The sequence below is a fragment of the Erpetoichthys calabaricus genome, chromosome 4 (genome assembly GCF_900747795.2).
Source record: "Erpetoichthys calabaricus chromosome 4, fErpCal1.3, whole genome shotgun sequence".
Taxonomy (NCBI): Eukaryota; Metazoa; Chordata; class Cladistia; order Polypteriformes; family Polypteridae; genus Erpetoichthys; species Erpetoichthys calabaricus.
The window spans coordinates 150,299,686-150,320,264 of NC_041397.2; the positions used below are offsets into that span (position 1 = coordinate 150,299,686).

Here is a 20,579-nt window from a genome sequence, read left to right on the forward strand (position 1 = left end):
AAAAAGCCTAAAGCAATTTTCCTTTAGCTAAGCTCTCCTTCTCAGGGGTGGGGTTTGATTAGTCTTCAAATTTGTTGGGTTATAAATTGATCTGTTTGTATGGAATGATTACAATGAAAATTAATAAAATAAAAATATTAAAATAAAAAAAAAATAAAAAATATTTCTCTACTTTAAGACAGTCCAAGTTCACAAATGAATGAATGCGTTTCAATGGGAAATTTGAAAATTTAAAAAAATGTGCACAGCGCATTGCATTCAAGATATTATATAAGTTACTGTTTCAACAAATTGCAATGAAGAATGAGTGTACAAATACCAAATTTCAGCAAACATTCTACTGGGAGCAAACTTGTTTCATACAGACAGGCTATCACAGTAGGTGCTTTTCACTTTATACTTTTTAAATCAATTATGCTAGTTGTACAGATCATTGTTTGGATGTTTGCTAAGGAGGGGAGAGAAATGAAAAGTTCTCAATTTAAAAAAAAAAAAAGGCAAAAATCTGTTTCATTAGTAGCAGCAATTGGATATCAATTAATTGGCTGGAACAAATCCTGCAGCTACTGCTGCCTCCAAAATCTGAACTGGACATCCCTCTTCTAAAACATACACTGCAATCACAGGATGTGAACATTTGTAATGTTTCCAAAGTAAATCACAGCTTCTGTAAAAGAAAAGTCACTGCTTAAGTTATTTTCATTGTTTATGCTTATAGATCATGGTATCCCTCCTCGAAATGGAAAATGGAGTGAAGGAAAAATAGCCCTATCCCAAATGCAAAGTATCAGGCTTTTGTCATATTAAACTAAAGCCATGGCCATCAGCCTGCAAATTAGTACGCTGTAGCATGCCCTGGGAGGGAACAGGCAGGCAGCTGTCTTTGGTAAGATAACATTAAGGACATGGGGAGTAGGGGAAAAAGTCAGGTTATTTTTAGATGAATACATGCAGATACATGTGAATTGGCCTTACATGAATAAATTACTGTACCATTACAGACTGCAATTGTGGCATTAACATTTTTAGCTTTACACGCATTCTAGGTCTCTCTCATACCAAAAGGCCTCAAAAACTATGTACAAAAATAAATAAAAATAAAAGTTCAAGGTTAAGGCTCAAACAAGTACCCAAGGCATTTAAAATGGGTTTGTGGGAGTCTAAAAGTTAGCAACGCTATATATACACATACCTACTAGGATGAGAACTAGCAAGTTATATTTTCTCCCCTGCATTTAGACTCAGTCATTTCTCTCAGAATAGTTTACTAGGTGAAAAACACATCTGACCTTTACTAATGTCAGATCTATTCCTGTTACAACAGTTTTGTACACTCAAACAGATGATAAACTAGTTGCTATAGCAATAGAAAGGTCATCATTTATGTGTCACCCATATTTGGAGGATAAACTTCGCACAATCAGCATTACAGCTTTACACTAAACAGATTACTATAGCAACTGCCCGATTAGCTAGTTTAAATCTCATCACAGGGAACCAACACCACTAGTACTTTGCAAAATTCTTCCTCCCTCTTGCCAAAAACTGGACAAGTAACATTTAAAATGATGCTTTTACCTGTAGGTATAGCTAAAAATAGTATAAATCACTATATCTCATATGCCAAACGGGTCTTTACTACAGAAGTGGTAATGTACTGAAATTTAATTGCTTGTAGATGCACAGAACACGCTTATTAAAAAAGAAAAAAAATTAAACAGCCATTCATTTATACGAGGAAACACACTCATTTTCATTTTAGGGACACGAAGAACTTATCTTAAACAGCATCAGGTACAAGGCAGGAACCAAGTTCAGAAAAGACAGTGGTAAGTCTTAAAAGAATTCTTAAACGAACAAATTGAGAGTTTCCAGATAGCCTAACCTGCATCTCTTTTCAGACATGGGAATAAAACCAGAATAGCCTCGCCAAAAAATACACAATACATACTACAAGTAGGCTAGTAGGCTTTCAACTGCCACTTACTATCAGCACGCTCCACTGAGTTTGTCTGAATACAACACCACTATGCATGAAACAAATCAACAGTACCGACAGCAGGGGTTTGGTGAATGGACAAAACACACTTGGTTACAATAACCAGTTTAAATACAGCAAAACTGCAGAACCTGTCAGTCAATTATGTTGTTTAAGCTAGAGGGGGAAAAAAAAAAAAACACAGCACAACACACCACCACACACATACCTCATTCCTATTATTAGTGTAACTGGTAACAACCATTAAAGGGTCTCTCGCTCATGCACGCATGCACGCACACATACACACACCAGTATTCTCTCAATACACAGAGTGCTTCTCGGAAAAGTTCAAACCTACAGATGAAGTCAGAAATTTACAAACACTTAGGGTGAATCCTTTAAAACCAACTTTAGAGTTTTAGTACAGTATAAAACAAGGTGGCTCCGCCCCCTGCTCGCTTCACTCGCCTACCCCCGGGGTTGGGTAACCTGAAATACATTGATGAATGTATGAGATATATTGGAGTGTAAAGGTGTAGATGACGAACAAAGGAAGTAAAGAACCCATAGCATGGCACATTAGAAGGATCTATTGGAATACTTCTTTATGCACAACATTTGTAGTAAATTCGCTGATAGATTGCGTCATCTGGATCTAACACGTAGATCTGTGCATATTTGCATTCGTGATTTGGCTCAGGGTGCACTGTTCCAATCCGACGTAATATTTGTCCACATACACAAAAGCAGTATGGGCCATTGCCAGCTGGTGGCCGGATATTTACCCCGGTAGATGCAAAAGCAAATGAACTATTGTAGGATCTAATGCAGTCCATAATGTTTTTACTTTCGGGTACATTGCTAGTTAGAAACATCCGTAGATATTCAGGATATTCATATAAAAGGAGGCAGTCTAACCTGACCCCTTTGACAATAACGTGTAAACTCAGTTGTATTGCCAGTTGTTTCTTCAGGGAAGTTAAGTGAATGACAATGACAGCAAATGATATTCATTAATCCTAATGAATGTTCATTAAATAGTGGACGCACTTAAAACCAAAAAGCCCTCAACCTGGGTGGGACGCTACAATACTTTTGAATTTTACTGCTTTCATATTGTGTACCTTTGTCTGCAGGTGTATCGCGCCATCGTTTGTTTGAGCCTTTCGAATTCCACTGCTTTCATAATCTCTTATCTGCCTTTTTTTCTGTCCAATGCCTTTGGGTCTCTATTCTCCGTATTGTCCTTATACGCTTTCTATGCGCTGAGAGCACATGATTTGTGTGTACCAAGTGCTTTTACACGATTGATTTTTACATGTTTTTTTTTTTTGGAATTGTTTCAATTTCATTAATTTTCACTTTTACTTTAAAGCTTCATTAAAAACCAATATTTTTTGGAGACACATTGTGACAACGCAACGTATAACTGCCCGTGAGTGAAGATTGTTTCTGTTTCTGTAATAAATAATCCAAGTTTTTCCGTTTGTCCCTGTGATTTATTGATTGTCATAGCAAATGCTATTCTCACAGTAAACTGTAAACATTTTACTACGAATGGCATATCACGATCTCCTTTGGTGTGTAATGTTACTCGCGGAATATATACATCACCTTTCTTTTTGCCCATTAAAATTTGCATCGCTTCTCCGAGATCATCCACATACACCCGACCGAATTGTGTACTCTTTGAAATTTAACTTGTCATTCCTTTAACTGTTGTGGGACCACAGATTCTCATAGCATATGGTCCATTATTGTGTAAATCCACGTTTTGTCCATTGAATGATGCGAATGCGAAAAGACTGTTGTCTACTCTTTTTTTCAGACCTCAGTTTGTCCTGGTATTTTTTCAATTACACCTGGTTCTGATGATTAATCACCTTTTGTTCGCGGTAATGCAATCGTTTCTATCTTTTCTTTGATAATGTAGTGACTGACATGACAAAGTGTCACAAAAGTTTTACCTGAACAATCGCTGACTTCCTAACCCCAAACACAACTTTCTAGCACCCTCTCCAATGCCACCCCTATTACTGCATGAAATCAATACCCCGCTATCAGTCCTCCGTGCTGTACTGCACCTTCCCTCAATCAGACCTAACAGTCACTTAAAACCAAAAAGCCCTCAACCTGGGTGGGACGCTACAATACTTTCGAATTTTACTGCTTTCATATTGTGTACCTTTGTCTGCATGTGTATCGCGCCATCGTTTGTTTGAGCCTTTCGAATTCCACTGCTTTCATAATCTCTTATCTGCCTTTTTTTCTGTCCAATGCCTTTGGGTCTCTATTCTCCGTATTGTCCTTATACGCTTTCTATGCGCTGAGAGCACATGATCTGTGTGTACTATGTGCTTTTACACGATTGATTTTTTATTTTGATTGGTGTGCTCTTATATATTCCGTACTCTCTTTGAGGACCTTTGCGGACCCCGTAGTGTCTTAACCCGTGCCTGCTTTGCTTCCGCAGTTTCTGACGCGTGTTGTAGGCACCTGCGTTCATTGATCTTATCCAGGTGGGCTTGTGTGTGTATCGTTGAGCTGTATTGTGTTTGAATTTGGTGTAAAGCGTTCAGCGGTTTGTACAATCCCAAGCAGCACATTATTCCTAACTTCACAATATGGCGGTTGTTTTATTTGCTATTTCCATTAGTTCAGCTGTACGCGCCTGCGCAGTACGTCTCATAGTCCCATCGTCGTGTACCTGTTAGTATAAAATCTGTGTTGGGGTTATACGTTTGGCATATCGTTCAAGACATCTACATGTGCATCTCAATAAATTAGAATATCATCAAAAAGTTAATTTTAGTAATTCAATTCAAACAGTGAAACTCATATTATATAGATTCATTACACAGAGTTTCATATACAGTGCCCTCCACAATTATTGGCACCCATGGTTAAGATGTGTTCTTTGGCTTCTAACAAATTCCCCCCCCACCCTCCCAAAATATTAAAATATATATATATATATATAATCTTGATCTTTGTTTGTCCGCGAATGAATTAGAAGAAGAAGCACTAGATGGCAGTAGAGAGACAGCTAAAACATAGGCATTGCATTAAGAATCTCCTCCAGGCTTATACTACTGAAGACTGTAGTACTCCAGTCACACCTCAAAACACAGACATTCAAACTAAACAAATTGTTGTGCTTTAAATTAACTAATCTTTATATATAATCTTCATTTGGATGTACGTTGTTACTCACGGATGTCAACAATGTGCCGGAATAACAAAAGGGGTGGTGGACAGTGTTACGCTGGTTAGCTCCTGAGGCCTGGTTAGAGAATGAGATTGCCGAAGATAAAAAGGTACATGCCTACGTAACATATGAATGAAAGAAAGACAGTGGGTAAAATGAATGACAACGTAACAGCACGTTCCGGAAATTATTATTGTTACGTTGTAGCCGGCGAGTGCTGCACGTCTCATAGTTGTACCCTGGCTTGCTCACATGTCAGTGAAGTGATCTGTGTTTATGCTTTAAAGAGCCTGGATACCTATGTGTCCCCCTTTTATAACCATTGCTCCGTGAATATTGCCTTACTCTTTGGATTGCCACAAAGCAACCTGCGAGATTGGAGAAAGGTTGAGAAGAGATCGTGAGAGGAAACGACAGCGTCGTGAAAACGAGACAGACTGTGAACGGACAGAAGCAGAAATGCTCCTACACCACCACATAATTACTATTCGGACAGTGATTCCGAGTAGGCCGTTCCTATCGAATCAATGTCCAAGGCTTTTCTTTTGTAATTTTGTTTCCCTTATAAAAAAATCATAATGCTGTGCGACGAAGGGCCTAGTTCACGACTGGCAGCCGCGTTTAAACAGGGAGCCCTTCACAGACAACTTTAACACGCGCAATGTAGTTGGGCGCACATGGCTAGTATGTGTTATATATATATTATATATATATATATATATATATATATATATATATATATAGGCTCAGAACATAAGAGAAAAATCCAACCTTTTACTTGAAGTACATTTATTAATTGGGAAACAAATCCCACATTAAGGAAATAAAATTTACATGAAATCATGTGTGCCACAATTATTGGCACCCCTAACAATTCCTATAAAATAAATGTAATTGAAGCATTTTTGTAATTTCTAATTTAGTTTTTAAAGTTAGAGTAAATTGGAACTTTTAATTAATGACTTCCTGTGTCCCGGTATCCTTCAATAAGGGCGCGCACAAAAAGGCGAGCTGCAAAAGGGCGAGGCGAATAAAGGCGCACGTAAATAAAGGCAAGCTTCAAAAGGGCGACCTCAACTGAGCGCGGCGAATAAAGGCGTTCGTAGGTATTTTATTATCTAGCTATTATTATCTAAAATTATCTACGTGGCATTGCACATGATCTACAGCTTCAAGTGTAACACAACAATGAGTAAGAGCAGAATACAACGAAATAGAGAGCTTTAGAAATAGTTCGTTAGATGTTAATGCATTAATTAATTGGATGTTTTAATATTCTTGCTTTCGCCTTTTTATACGTTCAATCATTGCCTTTATCTAATAAATTTTCTGTAATAATTTTGTTGCGTTTACCTTTATTCGCTGCGCCCAATTGAGGTCGCCCTTTTTGAAGCTCGCCTTTTTGTGCGCGCTCTTATTGAATAGAACCCTGTGTCCCTGAGGTATAAATATAACGTGACACAGTCCTATTGCTCTTAACCATTCTTCAACATGGGAAAGACAAGAGAACATGCCGTTCAAGTAAAGCAGATGTGTGTTGACCTTCATAAGTCAGGTAATGGCTACAAGAAAATAGCTACTCGCCTAAACCTGCCTGTATCTACAGTCAGAGGAATAATAAAGAAGTGTAAAACAATGGGAACAGTGACAAACAAGGCTGGACAAGGACCCAAGTTTATCTTGCCACCACGCACAGTGAGGAGGATTGAATGAGAAATAAAAAAAATTCTCCAAAGCTCACTGTTCGAGAACTGCACCAAAGTGTGGCATCTTGGGGAATCACAAAGTCTCCATGACAACCATAAGATGCTGCTATCTACATGCCAACAAGCTGTTTGGGAGACATGCAAGGAAAAAGCCTTTTCTCACCTACAAATCACAAACAAACATCTGGAGTTTGCCAAGCGGTTTTTGGCAACAAACATTCTAAGTGGGTATGGCGTGAATCCAAGAATGAGTATGCAGAAAAGCACCTCATGCTCATAAAATTATTGTGGCGGATCTGTGATGCTGTGGGGCAGTTTCTCTTCCAAAGGCCCTGGGAACCTTTTTAGGGTACACGGCATCATGAACTCCTTGAAATACCAGGACATTTTAAATCAAAATCTGGTGGCCTCTACCAGAAAGCTGAAGATGGGTCGTCATTGGGTCTTCCAGCAGGATAATGACCCTAAACATATGGCAAAATCTACACAAAAATGGCTCAGCAGACACAAAATCGAGCTCCTCCCATGGCCATCTCAGTCCACAGACCTCAACCCCATTGAAAACCTGTGGGGCGAGCTGAAGAGGAGAGTGCATAAAAGAGGACCCAGGACTCTAGACGATCTAGAAAGATTGTGCAAAGAGGAATGGTCAAAAATCCCCATCTCTGTATTCTCAAACCTTGTAAAATGTTATAGGAGAAGATTAAGTGCGGTCTTGTTGGCAACAGGGGGTCGTACGAAATATTAACAGCAGAGGTGCCAATAATTGTGGCGCACATGATTTAATAATTTCATTTTGCGGATTATGGCTTACAGGTAATAAACTCAAAATTCAGTATCTCGGAAAATTAGAATATTACACAAGACCAATAAATTTTTTTTAAAAAATACAGAAATGTTGGCCTACTGAAAAATATGTCCATGTACGCACTCAATATTTGCTCAGGGCTCCTTTTGCATGAATTACTGCATTAATGCGGCATGGTGTGGAGGCAATCAGCCTGTGGGAATGCCGAGGTGTTCTGGAAGCCCAGGATGCTTTAATAGTGGCCTTCAGCTCATCTGCATTGTTGGGTCTGGGGAGTATTTTCCGTACGTCGCTTAAATCATCCGAGATCAGATGCCTCATCTTGGATGAGTGAATGCTGGCAAAATTCATCCGGGATAAATCGGTTTTTCAAACGCAGCCGTGTAGTAGATTAGTCTAGCTCAGTGTTTCCCAAACTCGGTCCTGGTGAACCCCTGTGGCTGCAGGTTTTTGTTCCAACCAGCTTCTGTTTTTAATTGAACTCCTGGGCTAATTAAGTGAACTGATATTTCCCAAGTTTTGTGTTTAGGGAACAATATAGAAATTAGAAAACTAAGTTTGCTTAAAAAAAAAAAAAAAAAAAAATGTTCCAAGCAGTTATATAGGAATAATGCATTTTTTTCTTTTTAACAGTATTTTCATCTTGATTTTCATTCTACTTTTCTAGGTGTTCTAATTGTTTAATTGATCCATTATTTACTAATTAGTGGGTCTAACGCTAAAGTAGTTGCAGCCTTTGATTATTCAGTGTTGTTTGCCTGGGTGTCTGCATCTGCTCGTTTTAAATTGTCATTATTAAGATACAATGAAGAGGGAAAAACTGCACAGAGAAAGGGCAAAGTATAATGAAATCAACAAAAGAGTTAAGCTTTTAAATCTATAGCAAAAGCAGAAATATTTCTAAATGTCTTATAAATGTAAAAATCATACTGCTGTGCTTTTCTGAATGTCGAAGAAAAAAAACAAACACAGCTAACTAAATGAGATCAGTGCTATGAGGTGTTGTCACTGATTAGGAATCTGGTTGGGACAAAAACCTGCAGCCACAGGGGTTCACCAGGACCGAGTTTGGGAAACCCCGGTCTAGCTGGATCTAATCATCCGAGATGAATGCGCGCACCCGCGCCGATTGAAAAGCCCATATATATTGAGTCTAGAAAACCTGATCAGCAAGTCTTTGATAGGCTGTAACAAAATGATGAAAGAACGGGCACATTTTTTTTTTTTTTTTTTCCTTTTCACACAAGCGTAACAGGTCCTTTTATTCGAAGGACATGAAGAATTTCAAGATTTAATATGCACAAGGGGTAACACTGCAAAAGCAGCCCAAATCAGAAAAGACGGCTGGCAAAAAGTGGCAGACAAATTAAACACTAAGTAGTGTGAATTGTACTTACTGAATGCAGCGTTTCATTTCCTACGTGTCAGATTAATTATTATTTAATACGTCATAATTCCAGATCAAACGCGAGCACAAGGAGAACATGGGAACAGGTTAAAGTGAAGTACAAGAATATATTTCAAACTGGTAAATATTGGTATACAACTACAGTCGACCCTTGATATATGACCAGCCTGACATGCTGACTTGCTTTACGACCAAAATTTTTGTTTTGAATTACGACCAACATCTTGCGTTACGACCCGAATGCGGTCACGTGTATTCGCTTGTGCGATTGTAAACAAACAGTCGAGAGCATTTGTAAGCATCAGTCGGAGCCCAGATACATGTGTTTGTGGACGTAATTTCGGTCAGTGCAGTGATTTATATAATTTACCTTCATTACCTTCGCTTCCTTCCTTAACAATTACCGAAATAAAGAAAGCGATCACAATCGAAACGAAGAAAGAAATTGTGTGGAAATATGAAAGTGGCGTTCTTGTGACCGATCTCACTAATATGTACAGCATGTCGAAATCCACCATCTTGACAACTTTACAAAGAAAAGATTTGTATAAGGAAATCCTTCCAAACAATAACCACTTTCCATGTCATTCTCCTCCTCCTTCCTGCCTGCAAGCCAAAGATGTCAACTTAAATGGCGAGTACAGTATGAAAATGTTGTTTCTGGTAGGCTAGGCACTTTTTATAACTTTTTGGTTAGTACATTAGAAAAAGTATTGGTGTTTTTGGTAAATTATGCACATTATACAACCCTTTTCTATTAAAAAAAAAGTTAAGTAAATGTTGCTGTGGTCGGTTCGGAACACATTAAGGGCATTTCCATTATTTCTTATGGGAAAAATAGTCTTGACTTACAACTAACTTGAGTTACAACCAGCCCTCGCAAACGAATTGAATTCGTAAGTCAAGGGTCCACTGTATTTAAAGAATTGACATAAAGAATCATAATATAAAAAAAACACTAATTTTAAAGCCAATAAGAAGACAAACAAGCAAAAAACAGGTGGAGGTCCACGTGGTCCAGACCTAACCCCTGCAGAAGAGTTGGCTATCCAGCAAAATGCCCATCGCCCTGTTTCTGAGGGCATTCCCAGGGGGAAGTTCCTCCCCAGAACCAGAGGCAGGATGCAGTGGTCACTTCATTTCAGGTAAAGGATGGTCATTGCATATATTTGTCTTCAATGTGTGCCATAGGTATGTTCCATATAACCCTCTTTTTTGTTGGGTCAGTTGCAGGGAATGTCATATCCCTAGAACTTGTGTCTGACCAACGAGATATTGACAAAGGTCAAATATCTGATGAAGACACGGTGTCCGATTATTCATCAGGAGGAGAGGTACATTTTCCAAATAATGTTTGATCAAACTCCACTCTGATCAGTCCCATGTGCCCCAATCACATTTGGAAATCCTGGGTAATGGGAATGTTAGGCTGATTGTGAGATTCTTTATGGAACTGCAGGTGTTTTTGTCAGTGTATTACCTACTTGCAATGGCATGAAACGCCTCTTTTATTGTGTGCACACGCAGGTGTCCAGGAAACACTGAAAACCCGAAGGAAATATTTCAGAACCAAACAGACTTTACGAATTGCCTGGCAAACTGCACTTTTAGATAGATTTTCCACATCTTATTCGGCTTCTGATCTGACTCAAACAGCGCCAGTATAAATTCACACCCGATCCGACGCTGTTCGTTTTCAAATAATATTGCATTACTTTGATGTTTTCTGATTGGTACTATTCGCGTCATAAAATGATTTCTTCAAAACGTCACATATATTTGTCTCTTTTTAAAATGTGCATTGATCACCGTCAGCATGTTGTAGCACACAGCAACTGGCCACCTGCATGTTCTTGCGTGCACTGAATAAGCGCACTGAATAAGACAGCGCTATATGCAATCATCAGATTCAAATGTTAACTGTTCAAACACACACAAGGATCATCTTTCCAACATTTACGTGTGTACCTGTTACAATGTACACACTTCTCTCTATGCTGTGGTTTCTATTACACACCTGAAAGAAAGACAATATATGTGAAAACATAATCACACTAATGCAATATTTGAAAACGAACAGCGTCAGATCGGGTGTGAACTTATGCTGGAACTGGAAATTCTCTGATGTGGAATCAGTTCAGTATGGTTGTTGGTGTGACTGGTGGACATAACTGGGAATTACTGTGAATGTGCATGGTGCTTTGAGATAATGAAGAGCTGCAAATTACAGTGTTCAGTGTGATAGGAACCATAGCACAGAGAGGTGTATATACTGCAGCAAGTACATATGTCGTAAATGTAGGAAGGGCGGTCCTTGGGTGTGTGGGAACTGTTAACATTTGAATGTGATGATTTTATATGAGGGGGGACCCAAAAATAACCGGAATTTTGTTGTTGTTAGGTTGGTACTTGTAGTACAAGTGTCGTTTTTTTACGATGGCCGATTATCGTGAGCAACGCACGGCAGTGAAATTTTGTTTTCTTCTTGAAAAAAAAGTGTTGCAGAAACTATTGTTATGTTAAACAAAGCTTACAAAGAAGATGCTATGGGTAAAAGCCAAGTCTACGAGTGGTTTTGCCACTTTAAGAATGGTGAAATGTCGACTGAATACCACCAACGCCCCGGGTGTCCTTCAACATCGTGAACCGATGAAAATGTCACCACAATCCGAGATTTATGAAAATCGACGTAGGACCATTGACGAACTTGTTAAGATTACCCAGTCGTCGTGGAGCTCGGTTCAGCGAATTTTATCGCAAGATTTGAAAATGAGAAGAGTTTCTGCAAAATTCGGCCCGCGATTGCTGACAGCAGATCAAAAAGAGCGTCGCCTGGAAACTTGTCGTGAAATGAAGGATCAGTTTGATAATGACCCAGATTTTTTTTCCAAAATTATTACAGGAGATGAATGTGAATTTCCCATTGGGATTAATAAAGTATCTATCTATCTAGAATCGTGGTGCTACAGTTACGATCCTGAGTCGAAACAGCAGTCCAGTCATTGGAAAACCACGAATTCTCCTCGAGCAAAAAAAGCTCGGCAGGTGAAATCAAAAGTGAAAACAATGTTGATTTCTTTTTTTGATGTCAAAGGTCTCGTGCATTATGAATTTGTTCCAGCAGGTCAGACTGTAAACCAAGCATTCTACCTAGAAGTGTTAAGAAGGTTGCGCAACAGTGTGAGAAGGAAACGCCCTGATTTGTGGGAGTTGGCGATTGGTTCTTTCATGATGACAACGCTCCATCACACACTGCTCTCTGCATTTGCCAATTTTTGGCAAGAAACGGTATGACAACCCTGAACCACCCACCCTACTCACCAGATTAGCTCCATGTGATTTCTTTTTGTTCCCTCAGATGAAAAAAGCCTTGAAAGGAAGGCGTTTTGCTGACGAAGAGGTAAAACAAGAAACGACCAGGGCATTAATGGGCATTACTTCAGACGAATTTAAAAAATGTTTCTAACAATGGAACAAACGGTTAGATAAGTGTATTTCCACCAATGGAGAGTACTTTGAAGGAGACTAATTGTAGTTTGTACAGAAAATTAAACACGTTTTAAAAATATTTCGGGTTATTTTTGGGTCCCCCCTCGTATAGCATGGAACGGAAATCAGCAGTTCTTAGCATTGCGCCACGCAAGCTGTCATATCAACCGCCTACTGCAACTTGCTTTCTTTTTTCTTCGGTTACAGTCTTGAATAAAAGTGCACTTGTTTTGTTATACTTTTACATCAACATATGTTCCTGTGTTTCAAGCATGCTCAAAAAATGTGTAATGCCATGAAAAGTGCACGCAGACACTTCAGTTCGCAAGCATTGGTACGAGAAGGCAGTCACAAGTACACTGCAGAGCTATAGCGCGTCTTTATGTGAAAACAGCAGTGTCAGATGGAGGAGTGTCTGATCATTGCATATAGCGCTGAAGTTACTGCTCTGTACTATTCTATCCTCTGCATGTCCTGGAGTACAAAAGAAACAGCATACAGCAACATGTGGGGACTGGCAAGTTCGGGGAAAAAAAACATGTGGTCACCGATTGCAAACCACAAGATGTTATGCGAATGAATATGAATAATGTTGCATCCGTGCCACAAACTTTTCCAAGATGTACTATACAGGTCATAAAAACGAATAATTCCAAATATCATATATACCTACGTTTGTTTTTTTTTGTTTTTTTTTTTTTTATTTTGACATCATAGACCAGGGGTGTGCAAAGTCATTCCTGGAGGGCCGCAGTGGCCGCGGGTTTTTATTCCAACCCAGCTGTTTAATTAGAAAACAATCCTTGCCAATAATTACATTTCATGGCTTGTTAGTGCTTTAACTCTGCTATGTCAAGTCATTCTCAAATCCTAGATTTTTTTTTCCATTCTAAAGATATCCAAATATTTTGAAGTGTAAAACGGATGGGTAATTCTCAATCCTTGACTTTTTTGTCTTCGCTTTCCTTCCAAGTATTTAATTAAACCAAATAGTGCATGATAAATACACACAGGCGTAAAGGGTAACAAGCAAAATGGATAACTGCTGGTTTCTTTTGTCATTTGCATCTTATTGCTAATAAGGAGCAATTAAAAACCAAGAATGCAGCTGTTTAAGACTTAAATAAGCAATAAGGGTTCAAAATCTTAACGAGGGAGATAACTAAAATAAAGCAGAAGTGTTTCTAGAGCAATTAGTGCTTCTTATTAAGCAATTGGGTTGGAACAAAAGCCTGCAGCCACTGCGGCCCTCCAGGAATGACTTTGCACATCCCTGTCATAGACCATAAGGTCCATACTAATTCAGCGTGAGCAGGAACACTCAATAAAACTAAATAAAAAAATTCTAAAAGAAAAGAACACGACAGAGAATGAAAAGTGAATAAAAAAAAAAAAAAAAAAAAAAAAAAAAAAAAAAAAAAAAAGCTAACCTTTACAAGTATCATAAATTACACTGGCTGTTATAGACCGAAATCAAAATGTACCTTTTTATTCTAAAATAGTAAGAATAAAAGCAGTTCACTTCTCAAAAGGGAGTCGTACAGGATCGAACTCGTGACCATTTCATTCCCAGTCAGCAACGGATACTGTTGCGCCACGGCGGCAGTTTTAGTAAATGAGCGTCAATATCGCACACTAAGGCAGCTTTTTTTTTTCTGGAGTTATATTTTTGAATAAAAGCACACTTGTTGTGATATATTTGTACCTTTTGTGAAAGTGTTTCTTTGATATTTGGACTTCAGGCTTCATACATTATAGTTTATGCCTACATTTTCTCATTTACTACTAGAATATGAAAAACGTTTGTTTTAAAAATGTGTTTACACAGATTAGTGTAGAAACGGAACAAACATGAAATGCGTGTGTTCCATCCATCCATTATCAAATAATGATTTATTATTTCCACTCTAAAACTTCACTCCCAGATAATCAATCAAGGCATGAGCTAGGAGAAGTTTGTGCACGTTCTAAGTCGGTGGGGGTATGGAATAGCCGGCTGCTTGCAGCTTATCTTTATCTGAACATTTAGAAGACAAAAGACGATGGTGGAGAGGTGCGAACGGATTTAAGAAGCGATTTAAGGTGGGACGGATCTACAAGTTTTTTCGTAGGCTCTGGTAATTCTAGTGTTAAGTGTGTGAGCTAATCCTTGTTTACATAGAACAAACCTGCTCCGAGCAGTATTGAGGATTTGGATGTGCTGCTATGACAACACATCCAGCAAGAGTTTCGAAAAACCGATGGATCCAAGATCATGCCAAATCGTCAACAATGACATCCGGCTAAACGAGTAATCCACGTACAAAAAATACCCCCTCGGTGTCTCCTCTTCCTCTTGACAATCTATGAGGTTTAGGTCAGGCAAGTTTGCTGGCCAGTCAAGCACAGTGATACAATGGTCATTAAACCAGGTATTGGTACTTTTGGCAATGTGGGCAGGTGCCAAGTACTGCTAGAAAATTAAATCAGCATCTCCATAAAGCTTGTCAGCAGAGGGAAGAATGAAGTGCTTTAAAATTTCCTGGCAGATAGCTGTGCTGATTTTGGTCTTGATAAAACACAGTAAACCAACACCAGCAGATGACATAGCTCCCCAAATCATCAATGACTGTGGAAACTTCACACTGGACCTCAAGCAACTTGGATTCTGTACCTCTAAACTCTGGGACCTTGATTTCCAAAAAATTGCAAAATTTACTTTCATCTGAAGAGAAGACTTTGGTCCACTATGCAACAGTCCAGTCAGTTTTCTCCTCAACCCAGGTAAGGATACATCAGTGCGTGGTGGCTCTCAAAGCACGGACTCCAGACGCAGTCCACTCCTTGTGGATCTCCCCCAAATTCTTGAATGGGCTGTACTTCACAATCCTCTCAAGGCTGTGGTTATCCCTGCTGCTTGTGCATTTTTTTCTGCCACATTTTTTTCCTTCCACTCAACTTTCCATTAATATGCTTGGATACAGCACTCTATAAACAGCCAGATTCTTTATAAATTACCTTTTGTGGCTTACCCTCAAGTGGCCTACTGAACCAGACTGAGGGACCATTTAAAGGCTCAGGACACCTTTGCAGGTGTTTTGGGTTAATTAGCGGAGTGGACTGTGACACCATGATTCTACAATATTGAATTTTCACAATATTCAAATTTTCTGAGATACTGAATTTTGGGTTATCATTAGCTAGAAGCCATAATAAGCAAAATGAAAACAAATACTTGAAATACATCACTCTTTGTGTAATGAATCTATATAAATACGAGTTTCACTTTTTGAAGTGAATTACTGAAAAAAATTAACTTCGAGGATATTCTAATTTATTGACATGCACCTGTACAGGCCAAAAGTAATACCACCCCCCAAACAATATTCACAGACAGATTATTTCACCTTTTATCATCTACATCACAATTCCAGTTTATACAAATTATAGTTTGTTAGTAAAAAAATCTGTGGAAGGGTTATAAAGTGAATTTTAAAGAATTCACCCTAAATGCATGTAGACTTCTGACTTCAACTTTATAAATGGAACTGGGTTGCATGCACATCTAATGTTAGCAGGCAAAAGATGACTTACAACAATTTTCACCTATGCTTTTGCATTATCAAAACTTAAGAGGACAACAAAATCTGCTCACTTGATGCACATCTTACTCCAGTTTCTAGCTTATCGTTACATGAAGGACAGTCCTTCAATTAATATGGTTAAGAAAACACCATTCCAAGAACATGATAGACAGATCCATTACACTCCGAGGTTAAATGGAAGAACTTCATTTCTTTATTTGGACAATACATAGTTATCCTTTTATGAGCTGCAGAACCACGTGGTTTGTCATTTCTATTCCCTCCATAAATGTATGTTTTTGAATAGCTGCATTTCTCTCGTTAGCAAAAAAATAAATAAATAATAGATGTTAGATAACAGAAAAAAGTGAAAACTATAACCAAAAAATGTGAGAAGAAATCAGTTTTAATTTTTATATTCACCAGTCTTTCCACATAATGTACACCGAGTGTGCAGCTGCACATATATTTAAAAATGCACATTGTAATATTAGCTTAGAGGAGAACACTGATGTGTGCATGAGAAGTACTCTTTGCTAAAGCCACTGGAATCTCGCTATTAGTTGCTATTTCTGTGAATTGGTCAGTTTTAGTTATGTCAGTTTTGATGTCTAAATGTATTGAAGTCTCATCATTTGCTAATGACTTATTCTGTGGAAGTCATTGGCCATAACAGACTGTCACAGATAGCCCACGAGTTATCAGCGAGTGGCAGCATTCACCACGCTCTTAAACCCATGCCCCCTGTTCCTTTGGAAGACACAGCTATGAAGTTTAAAAACTTGACATGGAAGATTTGTCAGGGTCAAACAACAACAACAACTCCAGTTTCAAATTCAATCAGTATCAATGCCAACGGCAACAGGAATATCACTAACCGGCTCCTCTTGTTTATGATAAAAATAAATAAGTTTGCTCAGTAGCTTTACGATTTGCAAAATAAAGTCTGATTTTGATGTACTAAAACTATTAAAAATAGTAATATCTACCCATCATATCAATGTCTGATTGAATAAAAAAAATTAAGTGATCTTGTTTTAGTAGGTGTGAATCAGAGCACAATGGCCAGCTAATGTTTATTCAGACCAAAGAAAGACAAAGAACCTTATTTCACAATGATATTGCTTATATGTATATACATATACATATACTGTATATACACAGTGCATCCGGAAAGTATTCACAGCACATCACTTTCCACATTTTGTTATGTTACAGCCTTATTCCAAAATGGATTAAATTCATTTTTTTCCTCAGAATTCTGCACAACACCCCATAATGACAACGTGAAAAAAGTTTACTTGAGGTTTTTGCAAATTTATTAAAAATAAAAAAAACTGAGAAAGCACATGTACATAAGTATTCACAGCCTTTGCTCGATACTTTGTCGATGCACCTTTGGCAGCAATTACAGCCTCAAGTCTTTTTGAATATGATGCCACAAACTTGGCACACCTATCCTTGGCCAGTTTCGCCCATTCCTCTTTGCAGCACCTCTCAAGCTCCATCAGGTTGGATGGGAAGCGTCGGTGCACAGCCATTTAAAGATCTCTCCAGAGATGTTCAATCAGATTCAAGTCTGGGCACTGGCTGGGCCACTCAAGGACATTCACAGAGTTGTCCTGAAGCCACTCCTTTGATATCTTGGCTGTGTGCTTAGGGTCGTTGTCCTGCTGAAAGGTGAACCGTCGCCCCAGTCTGAGGTCAAGAGCGCTCTGGAGCAGGTTTTCATCCAGGATGTCTCTGTACATTGCTGCAGTCATCTTTCCCTTTATCCTGACTAGTCTCCCAGTTCCTGCCGCTGAAAAACAACCCCACAGCATGATGCTGCCACCACCATGCTTCACTGTAGGGATGGTGCCAGGTTTCCTCCAAACGTGACGCCTGGCATTCACACCAAAGAGTTCAATCTTTGTCTCATCAGATCAGAGAATTTTCTCTCATGGTCCGAGAGTCCTTCAGGTGCCTTTTGGCAAACTCCAGGCGGGCTGCCATGTGCCTTTTACTAAGGAGTGGCTTCTGTCTGGCCACTCTACCATACAGGCCTAATTGGTGGATTGCTGCAGAGATGGTCATCCTTCTGGAAGGTACTCCTCTCTCCAAAGAGGACCTCTGGAGCTCTGACAGAGTGACCATCGGGTTCTTGGTCACCTCCCTGACTAAGGCCCTTCTCCCCCGATCGCTCAGTTTAGATGGCCGGCCAGCTCTAGGAAGAGTCCTGGGGCCTCATGTATAACGCCGTGCGTAGAACTCGCACTATAACATGGCATAAGCACAAAAGCAGGAATGTGCATACGCACAGAAAAATCCAGATGCAGGAATCCGTACGTACGCAAACTTCCACGTTCTTCCGCTACATAAATCCCGATCAGCATGAAAAGTAACGCATGTGCCTTCTGTCCCGCCCCAACTCCTCCCAGAATTACGCCTCTTTGAATATGCAAATTAATATAAATAGCCTTCTGTGAAAAGACAATGGGAAAAGCACGGGGGAAAATTAGAATTTCAGCGAATACCAAGTGGAGGCAAAGGAAAAACGTACTATTTGTTTGTTTAAACAGTGGTATAATCAACAAAAGGAAGTTGATCGAGTGACATTGTGAACTTGAGCTTTCGAGTTTCTCCGACTAAGTCGCACAGTGCCCGAAATAAAAAAGAAATCACATATCAAAGTCGCGGTGAAAAGGCGAGTCGTAGCCCACCGTCTGAGTGTCATACGAAAGCTTATTAGGGTACAGACAAAAAAAAATAGGCACACAGTGGGGAAAAAGGCACGAAATATCAACTTTAATCTCGAAATTTCCACTTTATCACGTAGTTTATTTTGCCATTAAAGTAGAACATCATAAACTTCATCTTAAAATCGTTTAATTTACTAGTTTCTCTAATCCCATTGTAACTAAAGTAGCACATTAAATGCTTTGTTCTGTATTTGATCTTCTATGTGCTCTGTGTGTGTGAATCACTACCTGCTTCTTAAACAGGCTCTCTTTCTCCGACAGGACACATAATCCATTACATTCGTGATATTACAGCGGTCTGAATAATTAAAATACTGACATGTATACGTGATATCTTTTTTCATGATGACAGCAGTTAAAGCATGTATTAAACATGGGAACACGGTGGTGCGGTGCTTGTTCATGTCTCATGCAAGATGCTTGCTGCGCCATGCGCGACCTTCGATGAAATAATTTATTACAGAAGTACTGTCAATTTCAAACATACTAACCTCCAATTCCTGTCCTTACTTTTCTTTCTCCAAATACCCAATCGCCACACAATCAGCTCTGTAATAGACGTGAAGCCATTTGTAAGCTTAGAACGCCGATTCTTCAAAACTTAAGGAACATTGAAATATCTTCGTAGTACAAGTTTAATTATTCTATTCGTCTGTCCTTCCAGTGTCGCGTCAGCACGAGCAAGTATACAACGCAATGCAGGAACAATCCCTGAACTAGCTAGTGCTGCGGCACCGTGTCCTCACATGTTTAATTATTAACAATACAGATTATTTAAATGATATCGTCATCATATGTAAATACGCGCTTTATAAAGTGGCGCAGGTTGTGCAATATTATAACTGTAGTGCAAGTTCACAGTGGGGTAATTGTACTTAGAAGTACAAACAGTTCTACAAGGAGCACTTGATTGAGTGCGTTTATAGTTCTTGGGATGAAACTTTTCTAAACCGCGAAGTCCGCACAGGAAAGTCTCAGAAACGTTTTGCCATGGCTCAGGAAGCGTCTGCTTCATGCTGTATACCAATAATTCTCTTTCCAATCAGCTGCTGCTGTGATTCCCCGCTCAGATAGAGTGATATAAATACTCCGAGTGGTGCAGGGAGAGTAATATGGAAAAAGATGATCTGCTGTGGCAACCCTTAATGGGAGCAGCTGAAAGAAGATGCAGTGAGAGTAACAACGCTAAAGCAGTTATGGTATTTGGAATACTATGGCTATTCCCATCCATTGTCTCCCGCTTATCCGAGGTCGGGTCGCGGGGGCAGCAGCTTGAGCAGAGATGCCCAGACTTCCCTCTCCCCAGCCACTTCTTCTAGCTCTTCCGGGAGAATCCCAAGGCATTCCCAGGCCAGTCGAGAGACATAGTCCCTCCAGCATGTCCTGGGTCTTCCCCGGGGCCTCCTCCCGGTTAGACGTGCCCGGAACACCTCACCAGGGAGGCGTCCAGGAGGCATCCTGATCAGATGCCCGAGCCACCTCATCTGACTCCTCTCGATGCGGAGGAGCAGCGGCTCTACTCTGAGCCCCTCCCGGATGACTGAGCTTCTCACCCTATCTTTAAGGGAAAGCCCAGACACCCTGCAGAGGAAACTCATTTCAGCCGCTTGTATTCGCGATCTCGTTCTTTCGGTCACTACCCATAGCTCATGACCATAGGTAAAAGGTAGGAACA

General features: G+C 39.4%; 1 protein-coding gene across 1 annotated transcript in view; it reads right to left on the bottom strand.

Annotated features, from left to right (window-relative positions):
• gbe1b (glucan (1,4-alpha-), branching enzyme 1b) overlaps positions 1-20,579 on the bottom strand; it is a 1,026,151-nt gene that overhangs the window by 980,530 nt on the left and 25,042 nt on the right. The gene's annotated exons all lie outside the window — the stretch shown is intronic.